The sequence below is a fragment of the Neovison vison genome, chromosome 4, assembly GCF_020171115.1.
Source record: "Neovison vison isolate M4711 chromosome 4, ASM_NN_V1, whole genome shotgun sequence".
Classification (NCBI taxonomy): Eukaryota; Metazoa; Chordata; class Mammalia; order Carnivora; family Mustelidae; genus Neogale; species Neogale vison.
The window spans coordinates 91,041,825-91,054,403 of NC_058094.1; positions in this window are offsets into that span (position 1 = coordinate 91,041,825).

Sequence of the window (12,579 nt, forward strand, 5' to 3'; positions counted from 1 at the left end):
ATCAGATATGTGGTTAGTGGAGGAAGGGAGGTTGAGGGGAGAAAGAATTGGAGGGCTGTGGTTGAAAGGTACAGACCTTCAGGTACCACACAGGTGAGCACTGAGGTCATCACATACAGTGTGGCAACCCCAGTGACACTGCTGTGAGATGCACGAGACATTCTTACTAGAGGACCGTCGAACCTCGAACAACATGGGTTTGAACTGTGTGGGCTCTGTTATACATGGGATATATTTTTTTTTATTTGAAAAGATCAGTTGTATTTTGGTATGTTTTCTTCTATTAAATTTAAAGTTTGGAGTTAGGTCACTTTTTTTTTCCAATTTATTTATTTTCAGAGAAACAGTATTCATTATTTTTTCACCACACCCAGTGCTCCATGCAAGCCGTGCTCTCTATAATACCCACCACCTGGTACCCCAACCTTCCACCCCCCCGCCACTTCAAAACCCTCAGATTGTTTTTCAGAGTCCATAGTCTCTCATGGTTCACCTCCCCTTCCAATTTACCCAAAAGCACATACCCTCCCCAATGTCCATAACCCTACCTCCCTTCTCCCAACACCCCTCCCCCCAGCAACCCACAGTTTGTTTTGTGAGATTAAGAGTCACTTATGGTTTGTCTCCCTCCCTATCCCATCTTGTTTCATGGATTCTTCTCCTACCCACTTAAGCCCCCATGTTGCATCACCACTCCCTCATATCAGGGAGATCATATGATAGTTGTCTTTCTCCGCTTGACTTATTTCGCTAAGCATGATACGCTCGAGTTCCTACCATGTTGTCGCAAATGGCAAGATTTCATTTCTTTTGATGGCTGCATAGTATTCCATTGTGTATATATACCACTTCTTCTTGATCCATTCATCTGTTGATGGACATCTAGGTTCTTTCCATAGTTTGGCTATTGTGGACATTGCTGCTATAAACATTCGGGTGCACGTGCCCCTTTGGATCACTATGTTTGTATCTTTAGGGTAAATTCCCAGTAGTGCAATTGCTGGGTCATAGGGCAGTTCTATTTTCAACATTTTGAGGAACCTCCATGCTCTTTTCCAGAGTGGTTGCACCAGCTTGCATTCCCACCAACAGTGTAGGAGGGTTCCCCTTTCTCCGCATCCTCGCCAGCATCTGTCATTTCCTGACTTGTTGATTTTAGCCATTCTGACTGGTGGGAGGTGATATCTCATTGTGGTTTTGATTTATATTTCCCTGATGCTGAGTGATATGGAGCACTTTTTCATGTGTCTGTTGGCCATCTGGATGTCTTCTTTGCAGAAACGTCTGTTCATGTTCTCTGCCATTTCTTGATTGGGTTTTTTGTTCTTTGGGTGTTGAGTTTGCTAAGTTCTTTATAGATTTTGGACACTAGTCCTTTATCTGATATGTCGTTTGCAAATATCTTCTCCCATTCTGTCAGTTGTCTTTTGGTTTTGTTAACTGTTTCCTTTGCTGTGCAAAAGATTTTGATTTTGATGAAATCCCAATAGTTCAGTTTTGCCTTTGCTTCCCTTGCCTTTGGCAATGTTCCTAGGAAGATGTTGCTATGGCAGAGGTCGAAGAGGTTGCTGCCTGTGTTCTCCGCAAGGGTTTTGATGGATTCCTTTCTCACATTGAGGTCCTTAATCCATTTTGAGTCTATTTTTGTGTGTGGTGTAAGGAAATGGTCCAATTTCATTTTTCTGCACGTGGCTCTCCAGTTTTCCCAACACCATTTATTAAAGAGGCTGTCTTTTTTCCATTGGACATTCTTTCCTGCTTTGTCAAAGATTAGTTGACCATAGAGTTGAGGGTCTATTTCTGGGCTCTCTATTCTGTTCCATTGATCTATGTGTCAGTTTTTGTGCCAGTACCATGCTGTCTTGATGATGACAGCTTTGTAATAAAGCTTGAAGTCCAGAATTGTGATGGCATTAACTTTGGCTTTCTTTTTCAATATCCATTTGGCTATTCGAGGTCTTTTCTGGTTCCATATAAATTTTAAAATTATTTGTTCCATTTCTTTGAAAAAGATGGATGGTCATTGATAGGAGTTGCATTAAATGTGTAGATTGCTTTAGGTAGCATAGACATTTTCACAATATTATTCTTCCAATCCAGGAGCATGGAACATTTTTCCATTTCTTTGTGTCTTCCTCAATTTCTTTCATGAGTACTTTATAGTTTTCTGAGTATAGATTACTAGCCTCTTTGGTTAGGTTTATTCCTAGGTATCTTATGGTTTGGGGTGCAATTGTAAATGGGACTGACTCCTTAATTTCTCTTTCTTCTGTCTTGTTGTTGGTGTAGAGAAATGCAACTGATTTATGTGCATTGATCTTATATCCTGACCCTTTACTGAATTCCTGTACAAGTTCTAGCAGTTTTGGAGTGGAGTCTTTTGAGTTTTCCACATAGAGTATCATATCATCTGCGAAGAGTGATAATTTGACTTCTTCTTTGCCGATTTGGATGCCTTTAATTTCCTTTTGTTGTCTGATTGCTGAGGCTAGGACTTCTAGTACTATGTTGAATAGCAGTGGTGATAATGGACATCCCTGCCGTGTTCCTGACCTTAGTGGAAAAACTTTCAGTTTTTCTCCATTGAGAATGATATTTGCAGTGGGTTTTTCATAGATGACTTTGATGATATTGAGGTATGTGCACTGTATCCCTACACTTTGAAGGGTTTTGATCAGGAAGGGATGCTGTACTTTGTCAAATGCTTTTTCAGCATCTATTGAGAGTATCATATGGTTCTTGTTCTTTCTTTTATTGATGTGTTGTATCACATTGACTCATTTGCGGATGTTGAACCAACCTTGCCGCCCTGGGATAAATCCCACTTGGTCGTGGTGAATAATCCTTTTAATGTACTGTTGAATCCTATTGGCTAGTATTTTGGTGAGAATTTTTGTGTCTGTGTTCATCAAGGATATTGGTCTATAGCTCTCTTTTTTGATGGGATCCTTGTCTGGTTTTAGGATCAAGGTGATGCTGGCCTCATAAAATGAGTTTGGGAGTTTTCCTTCCATTTCTATTTTTTTGGAACAGTTTCAGGAGAATAGGAATTAGTTCTTCTTTAAATGTTTGGTAGAATTCCCCCGGGAAGCCGTCTGGCCCTGGGCTTTTGTTTGTTTGGAGATTTTTAATGACTGTTTCAATCTCCTTACTGGTTATGGGTCCGTTCAGGCTTTCTATTTCTTCCTGGTTCAATTTTGGTAGTTTATATGTTTCTAGGAATGCATCCATTTCTTCCAGATTGTCAAATTTGTTGGCGTAGAGTTGCTCATAGTATGTTCTTATAATAGTTTGTATTTCTTTGGTGTTAGTTGTGATCTCTTTTCTTTCATTCATGATTTTATTTATTTGGGTCCTTTCTATTTTCTTTTTGATAAGTCTGGCCAGGGGTTTATCAATTTTATTAATTCTTTCAAAGAACCAGCTCCTAGTTTGGTTGATTTGTTCTATTGTTTTTTTGCTTTCTATTTCATTGATTTCTGCTCTGATCTTTATGATTTCTCTTCTCCTGCTGGGCTTAGGGTTTCTTTCTTGTTCTTTTTCCAGCTCCTTTAGTTGTAGGGTTAGGCTGTGTACCTGAGACCTTTCTTGTTTCTTGAGAAAAGTTTGTACCGCTATATATTTTCCTCTCAGGACTGCCTTCGTTGTGTCCCACAGATTTTGAACCTTTGTGTTTTCATTATCATTTGTTTCCATGATTTTTTCAATTCTTCTTTAATTTCCCGGTTGACCCATTCATTCTTTAGAAGGATGCTGTTTAGTCTCCATGTTTTTGGGTTCTTTCCAAACTTCCTCTTGTGGTTGAGTTCTAGCTTCAGAGCATTGTGGTCTGAAAATATGCAGGGAATGATCCCAATCTTTTGATACCGGTTGAGTCCTGATTTAGGACCGAGAATGTGATCTATTCTGGAGAATGTTCCATGTGCACTAGAGAAGAATGTGTATTCTGTTGCTTTGGGATGAAATGTTCTGAATATATCTGTGATGTCCATCTCATCCAGTGTATCGTTTAAGGCCTTTATTTCTCTGTTGATCTTTTGCTTGGATGATCTGTCCATTTCAGTGAGGGGAGTGTTAAAGTCCCCTACTATTATTGTATTATTGTTGATGTGTTTCTTTGATTTTGTTATTAATTGGTTTATATAGTTGGCTGCTCCCACATTGGGGGCATAGATATTTAAAATTGTTAGAACTTCTTGTTGGACAGACCCTTTGAGTATGATATAGTGTCCTTCCTCATCTCTTATTATAGTCTTTGGCTTAAAATCCAATTGATCTGATATAAGGATTGCCAATCCTGCTTTTTTATGATGTCCATTATCATGGTAAATTCTTTTCCACCCCTTCACTTTAAGTTTGGAGGTGTCTTCGGGTTTAAAATGAGTTTATTGGAGGCAACATATAGATGGGTTTTGCTTTTTTACCCATTCTGATACCCTGTGTCTTTTGATTGGGGCATTTAGCCCATTAACATTCAGGGTAACTATTGAGAGATATGATTTTAGTGCCATTGTATTGCCTGTAAGGTGACTGTTACTGTATATTGTCTCTGTTCCTTTCTGATCTACCACTTGTAGGCTCTCTCTTTGCTTAGAGGACCCCTTTCAGTATTTCCTGTAGAGCTGGTTTGGTGTTTGCAAATTCTTTCAGTTTTTGTTTGTTCTGGAAGCTTTTAATCTCTCCTTCTATTTTTAATGATAGCCTAGCTGGATATAGTATTCTTGGCTCCATATTTTTCTCGTTTAGTGCTCTGAAAATGTCATGCCAGCTCTTTCTGGCCTGCCAGGTCTCTGTGGATAAGTCAGCTGCCAATCTAATACTTTTACCATTGTATGTTACAGACTTCTTTTCCCGGGCTGCTTTCAGGATTTTCTCTTTGTCACTAAGGCTTGTAAATTTTACTATTAGGTGACGGGGTGTTGGCCTATTCTTATTGATTTTGAGGGGCGTTCTCTGAACCTCCTGAATTTTGATGCTCGTTCCCTTTGCCATATTGGGGAAATTCTCCCCAATAATTCTCTCCAGTATACCTTCTGCTCCCCTCTCTCTTTCTTCTTCTTCTGGAATCCCAATTATTCTAATGTTGTTTCGTCTTATGGTGTCACTTATCTCTCGAATTCTCCCCTCATGGTCCAGTATTTGTTTGTCCCTCTTTTGCTCAGCTTCTTTATTCTCTGTCATTTGGTCTTCTATATTGCTAATTATTTCTTCTGCCTAATTTATCCTAGCAGTGAGAGCCTCCATTTTTGATTGAACCTCATTAATAGCTTTTTTATTTCAACTTGGTAGATTTTAGTTCTTTTATTTCTCCAGAAAGGGCTTTTATATCTCTGGAGAGGGTTTCTCTAATATCTTCCATGCCTTTTTCAAACCCGGCTAGAACATTGAGAATTGTCATTTTGAACTCTTGATCTGACATATTACCAATGCCTGTATTGATTTGTTCCCTAGCCTTCGGCACTGCCTCTTGTTCTTTTTTTTTTGTTGTTGTTGTGAGTTTTTCTGCCTTGTCATATTGTCCAGCTAAGAGTATATGAAGGAGGAAGTAAAATACTAAAAGGGTGGCAACAATCCCAGGAAAATATGCTCTAACCAAATCAGAAGAGATTCCAAATCGTGAGGGGGGATTTCTCCCCCCTCACGATTGGGTGAGGGATCTCCTCTGATTGGGATCTCCCAATCTCTTCTGATTGGTATGTCTTCTGATTTGGGTATAAAAAGAGGTTCAAAAAGAAAGAAAGAAAAAAAAAGAATTAAAAAAAAGAGATTGAATTAAAAATTCAATCGAGAATTTAGAAAAGAATTAAAAAAGATTGAAGAGAATGGGATCTCTTCTGATTTGAGGATAAAAAGAGGTTCAAAAAGAAAGGAAGAAAAAAAAGAATTAAAAAAAAGAGATTGAATTAAACATTCAATCAAGAATTTAAAAAAGAATTTAAAAAAGATTGAGGAGATTGGGATCTCTTTTGATTTGGGGATAAAAAGAGGTTCAACAATAAAGAAAGAAAAAAGGAATAAAAAAAAGAAAACGAATAAAGAAAAATATAAAAACTAAATATATATATATATATCTAATATATATATATATATATATATATATATATATATTGGATAAACTAGTTAAAAAACGTTAAAAAAGAAAAGGGTAAAAGTTAAAGAAAAATTAGCAGAGGAAGAGAAAAAAAATGAAAAAGAAAAAAATTAAATTAACTGCAAGGCTAAAAAATCACATGGAGAAAGCCATGAGTTCCGTGGTTTGTTTTCTCCTCCTCTGGAATTCTGCTCCTCTCCTTGGTATTGAAACTGCACTCCTTGGTAGGTGAACTTGGTCTTGCCTGGATTTCTTGTTGATCTTCTGGGGGATTGGCCTGTTGTAATGATTCTCAAGAGTCTTTGCCCCAGGCGGAATTGCACCGTCCTTACCAGGGGCCGGGCTGAGTGATCTGCTCGGCTTTGCTCTCAGGACCTTTTGTTCCCTGAGCGCTTTCCGTAGAGTTCCGGAGGATGGGAATGCAAATGGCGGCCTCCTGGTCTCCAGCCCGGAGGAGCCGAGAGCCCGGGGCCCTGCTCCCCAATGCGTCCTCAGCAAACAGCTCCTAGTAACTCGCATCTGCCTAACCTCTGGCCGAGCTCCGAGCTCACCAAGCCTGCGACCGGTTCAAGGCAACACTGAGCTGCGAGCTTACCGTCGGCTCTATCTCTGCAGCTGGCTATTCCGTTCCAATATCCGCAAACTCTGCAACACTCAGACACCCCCGATCCTTCTGTGACCCTGCGGGACCTGAGGTCACGCCGACCCCGCGTGGGCTTCGCCCCGGTTTAGCCTACGGAGCGATGTCCCTCAGCAGAACAGACTTTTAAAAGTCCTGATTTTGTGCTCCGTTGCTCCTCCGCTTGCCGGGAGCCGGCCGCTCCCCCCGGGGTCTATCTTCCCGTTGCTTTGGATTCACTTCTCCACCAGTCCTACCTTTCAGAAAGTGGTTGTTTTTTCTGTTTCTAGAACTGCTGTTCTTCTTCTCTTCGATCTGCTGATGGATTTGCAGGTGTTTGCAATCTTTAGATAAGCTCTCTAGCTGATCTCCTGCTAGCTGAAGTAGTCTCTGCCTGCTACTTCTCCGCCATCTTGACTCCTCCTCCCCTATACATGGGATTTTTTTTTTTATAAATATAGGACAGTGCTTTATGATTTTAACATTTTCTTTTCTCTAGCTTACTTTGTCAGAACGCAGTACACAGTACAAATAACGTAAAATGCCTTTTGACTTTTTATGCTCCTGTTAAGGCTTCAGGTCAGTGTAGCCTATTAGGAATCTAGTTTTCGGGAGTCAAAGGTTCTGTGTGGATTTTTGACTGTGTGGGATGTCAGTGTCTTAATCCTTGCTTGTCCCAAGGTCAGCCATAGATCTAAGGGTTGTGGGGTTTTTTTTACTATTTTTAAGGTTTTATTTATTTATTTGACAGAGATCACAAGTAGGCACAGAGAGAGGCAGAGAGAGAGGGGGAAGCAGGCTCCCCGCTGAGCAGAAAGCCTGATGCAGGGCTCGATCCCAGGAGATCTAAGAGTTTTTATCACTAGGTGAAGTTTTTCTGTCTTTTCAATGTGTCAGTAGGAGGTGATAGATAACCCTGTTGTAATCGTTTAATGATGTATGTAAACCAAATCACCAGTCTGTACACCTTCAACTTTTAATAATCTTAGAGAAAAGCCATAGGTTGGTGGAATAAAAAAAAAGCACAAAAAAGCACCTACAACATGAATCCAGTTTTGTTTTTAAAAAATCATACATACTGGTGCCCTCGGTTAAGTGTCTGACTCGGCTTGGGATCATGTTGTGATCTCAGGGTTCCGAGACCAAGCCCTGCACTGGCCTCCCTGCCGAGTGTGGAGTCTGCCTGAGACTCTTTCCTCCTCTTCCCCTGTTCCTTGTGCACTCAGGCTCTCTGTCTCTCAAATGCATAAATTAAAAAGAAAATCATATGTAGCCATGACGTTGCTTTAGTTCCTGGTAAGACGGAGTAAAGCACACCCCATCCTGTCTGTCCCATGTAATGCAGCTTTCGGTCCAAGACAGGGTTCAGGGAGACGCTGTTGCAGGACTTGGAACAACATATAGGAGCAGGAAGACTGTGAAGGAAGACCAGAGTTTGAAGTACACTGAGTTGGTTTTGAGTTCATTGTTATTCTTACTCTGGCTCTCTCCCCCCAGACACAGCTTCAGAAATTTAGATGAAAACATCCATTCTTCTGAAAACTGAAACCTTCCATACTAACCCACAATGAAGTAGTTAACCTGAATAATGAAATAACTAGTAAAGATATTGAACTTACAGTTGAAGACCTTCTGAAGAGAAATCTGTAGCCCTAAATTATTTCACTGGTGAAATGTATGAACACATTCTAGAAAAGAATAACACCAGATCTGAAGAGTGTCTTTCAGAAAATGGAAGAGGACAGACTTCCCAGCTCTCTTGGTGAGACCTGCATGACCTGAATACCAAACCCTAACCAAAAACCCAACCCAGTAACTCTTGTTCATAAATGCAGAAGTCCTCAGGAGTACTAGCAAGTGTAACCCCGCAGTACACAAAAGGAATAACATTCTAACAGAGAAGAGGTTATCTTTGGAATTGAAGGCTGGTTCAGTATTTAAAGATGAATCTGTGGGGGATGCCTGGGTAGTGGCTCAGGTGTTGGGCATCTGGCTTCAGCTCGGGTCATGATCCTAGTTTCCTGGGATGGGGCTTCCTGCCCAGTGGGAGGCCTGCTTCTCTCTCTCCCACTCCCCTGCTTGTGTCCCCCCTCTCTCTGTCTCTCTATCTCTGTCATATTAAAAAAATAATCTGTGTAATCTACATTAACATATGAACAGTTTACAAGATAAAACATGACTCTATCAGTTAATGCACAAAGGGTTTGGCGACATTCAAAATATTTTTAAAATTTCTACTGAGATTTCTTCTTTGATCCTGTATTTTTTTTTAGAAATACTTTTTCATTTATCCACTGTTGTTTGATTATCCAGCTATCTTTCTGTTCTTGATTTCAAGTTTAACTCTGTTAGAGAGAGCGCCGAATCCTAACCACTAGACCACCAGGGAAGTTAAAGTTTAACTCTGTTAAAACTGTGGTCTGAGAGCAGACATTTTATGATTTCTCTTCTTTTACATTTGTGAAGATGTGTTTTATAGCCCAGAAGGTGTGTCTCTTGGAGAGCACTCCGTGGGGACCCAAGAAGGAGAGAACGTGTCTTTTGGAGATGTTCCATGGGTGCCCGGGAAGGAGAGAGCATGTCTCTTTGAGAGCGCTCTGTGGGAGCCTGAGAAGGAGAGAACGTGTCTCTCTTGCTGAGTGCCCTGTGGGAGCCTGAGAAGGACAGAACGTGTCTCTCTTTCTGAGTGCTCTGTGGGAGCCTGAGAAGGACAGAATGTGTCTTACAGAGAGTGCTCCTGGAGGCTGGGAATGTGGTGTATTCTGCCCTTGGATGAAGCGGTTTGTAGATGTGCAGCACATCCCGGGATAGATGGTAGTGGTGAGTTCACCGTGTCCTTGCAGAATTTCTGCCTTTTGGATCTGTTCTCTGGGACAGGGCTGCCGGCTTCTTCTCTCCCCTTGCAGCTCTCTTTGTTTTCCCCTCACACATGGTGCTCTGTTGTTAGGGTGTATAAAGTCTTGTTGGAGAATTGACCCCTTCGTCATTAGGTTATGCCCCTTTTTATCTCTGATAACTTCCTTCCTCTGAAGTCTGCTCTGTCTGAAATTAACAAGTTACTCCTGCTTTTTTTGGATCAGTGTTAGCATCGTATGTCTGTCTCCGTCCATTTACTTTTAAATTCTAAATATCAGGATATCTATTTGTTCATTTTATTATTAACTTAAAAAAATATTTCAGTAATCTGTATACCCCATGTGGGGATCGAACTCATGACCCTGAGATCTAGAGTTGCACACTCTTCTGACTGAGCCAGGCGGGTGCGCCATCAGTGTATTTGGAGTTTCTTAGAGACAGCACCTAGTTCAGTCTTAGATTTTTTTAAATTTTTAATTGTTTATTGTTTTATAAACATATGAATATTTATCCCCAGGGGTACAGGTCTGTGAATCACAAGGTTTACACACTTCACAGCACTCACCAGAGCACATACACTCCCAATGTCCTTGGTCTTTGTTTTTGAACCACTCTGATAATTTCTGTCTTTTAATTGGTATATTTAAACCATGGGCATTCAAAGTGTTTGTTAATATAGTCGATTAATTTATACACCATATTGTTACTGTGTTCTATTTGTTGTTCTTTGTTCCTGTTTTTTTCTTACACTCTTTTTCTTTTTATGTTTTTTAAGCAAATAATTAAAGGGGATAATGAGCATAAATTAAGGGTGAGTAAATTTAATGCCCAGAAGCGTGTTAGTTTAGAACCTGACATGAACATGCCTTGATAATGTAAGCAAGATTCGTATTTTCATAAATTGATGTTATATTCACTTTGTAGACCATTTAAAGATTTTAAAAAATATTTCTCAGTTGTAATCTCTCTTGAAGCTCACTTTTTTTTTAATTTTTAATTTTTAAAATTATTTTCAGTGTACCAGAATTCACTGTTTATGCACCACACCCAGTGCTCCATGAATGATGTGCCCTCCTCAATCCCCACCACCAGGCTCACTCAAGCCCACACCCACCTCCCCTCCAAAACCCTCAGATTGTTACTCAGAGTCCACAGTCTCTCATGGTCCGTCTCCCCCTCCAATTTTCCTCAACTCCCTTCTCTCCATCTCCCCATGTCCTCTGTGTTATTCCTTATGCTCCACAGTAAGTGAAACCATATGGTAATTTACTCTCTCTGTCTGATTGATTTCACTCAGCATAATCTATTCCAGTCCTGTCCATGTCACTACAAAAGTTGGGTATTCATCCTTTCTGATGGAGGCGTAATACTCCATAGTGTATATGGACCACATCTTCATTAACCATTCGTCCATTGAAGGGCATCTTGGTTCTTTCCACAGTGTGGTGACCATGGCCATTGCTACTATGGACATTGGGGTACAGATGGCCCTTCTTTTTGCTATTTCTGTATCTTTGCGGTAAATACCCAGGAGTGCAATTGCAGGGTCATAGGGAAACTCTATTTTTAATTTCTTAAGGAATCTCCACACTGTTTTCCAAAAAGGCTGCACCAACTTGCTTTCCTACCAATAGTGAAAGAGGTTTCCCCTTTCTCCATATCCTCTCCAACACACAGTTTCCTGTCTTGCTAATTTTGGCCATTCTAACTGGTGCAAGGTGGTATCTCAGTGTGGTTTTGATTTGAATCTCCCTGATGGCTAATGATGATGAACATTTTTTCATGTGTCTGTTAGTCATTTGTAGGTCTTCATTGGAGAAGTGTCTGTTCATGTCTTCTGCCCCTTTTCTGACATGATTATCTGTTTTGTGTGTGTTGAGTTTGAGGAGTCCTTTATAGATCCTGGATATCAACCTTTTTCTGTTCTGTCATTTGCAAATATCTTCTCCCATTCCGTGGGTGGCCTCTTTGTCTTCATGACTGTTTCCTTTGTTGTGCAGAAGCTTTTGATATTGTTGAAGTCCCAAATGTTTATTTTCACTTTTGTTTCCTTTGCCTTTGGAGACATAACTTGAAAGAACTTGCTGTGGCTGATATTGAAGAGATTACTGCCTATGTTCTCCTCTAGGATTCTGATGGATTCCTGTCTCACATTGAGGTCTTTTATTCATTTTGAGTTTATCTTTGTGAACGGTGTGAGAGAATGGTCGAAGAGAATGGACATATAGATGTCCAGTTTTCCCAGCACCATTTATTGAAGAGACTATCTTTTTTACACTGTATATTTTTTCCTGTTTTGTAGAAGATTATTTGACCATAGAGTTGAGGGTCCATATCTGGGCTCTTTATCTGTTCCACTGGTCTATTTGTCTGTTTTTATGCCAGTCCCATGCTGTCTTGGTGATCACAGCTTTGTAGTAAAGCTTGAAATCAGGTAACGTGATGGCCCCAGTTTTATTTTTGCTTTTCAACATTTTTTTAGCAATTCAGGGTCTCTTCTGATTCCATACAAATTTTAGGATTATTTGCTCCAGCTCTTTGAAAAATACCCGTGGAATTTAGATCAGAATGGCATTAAAAGTATAGATTGCTCTAGGAAGTATAGACATTTTAACAATGTTTATTCTTCCGACTCAAGATCATGGAATGGTCTTCCATCTTTTTGTGTCTTCTTCGATTTCTTTCATGAGTGTTCTGTAGTACCTCGAGTACTTTACCTCTTTGCCTCTTTGGTTAGGTTTATCTATTTGGTTAGGTTTATTCCCAGGTATCTTATGGTTCTTGGTGCTATAGTAAATGGAATTGATTCTCCAATTTCCCTTTGAAGCTCACTTCTTTTTCTGTAATCTGTTTATCTGTTGTCTATCTTCTCTTGCATTGAGGTATAATTAGGAAATCGTAAGATAGCAAAGTGTGCAGTTTGATGACTTGGTGTTTGTGTACATTACCGACAGCTTCCCCATTGCCCCACTACCCCATTGAGTTAACACATCTGTCACCTCCCCGTGATGGT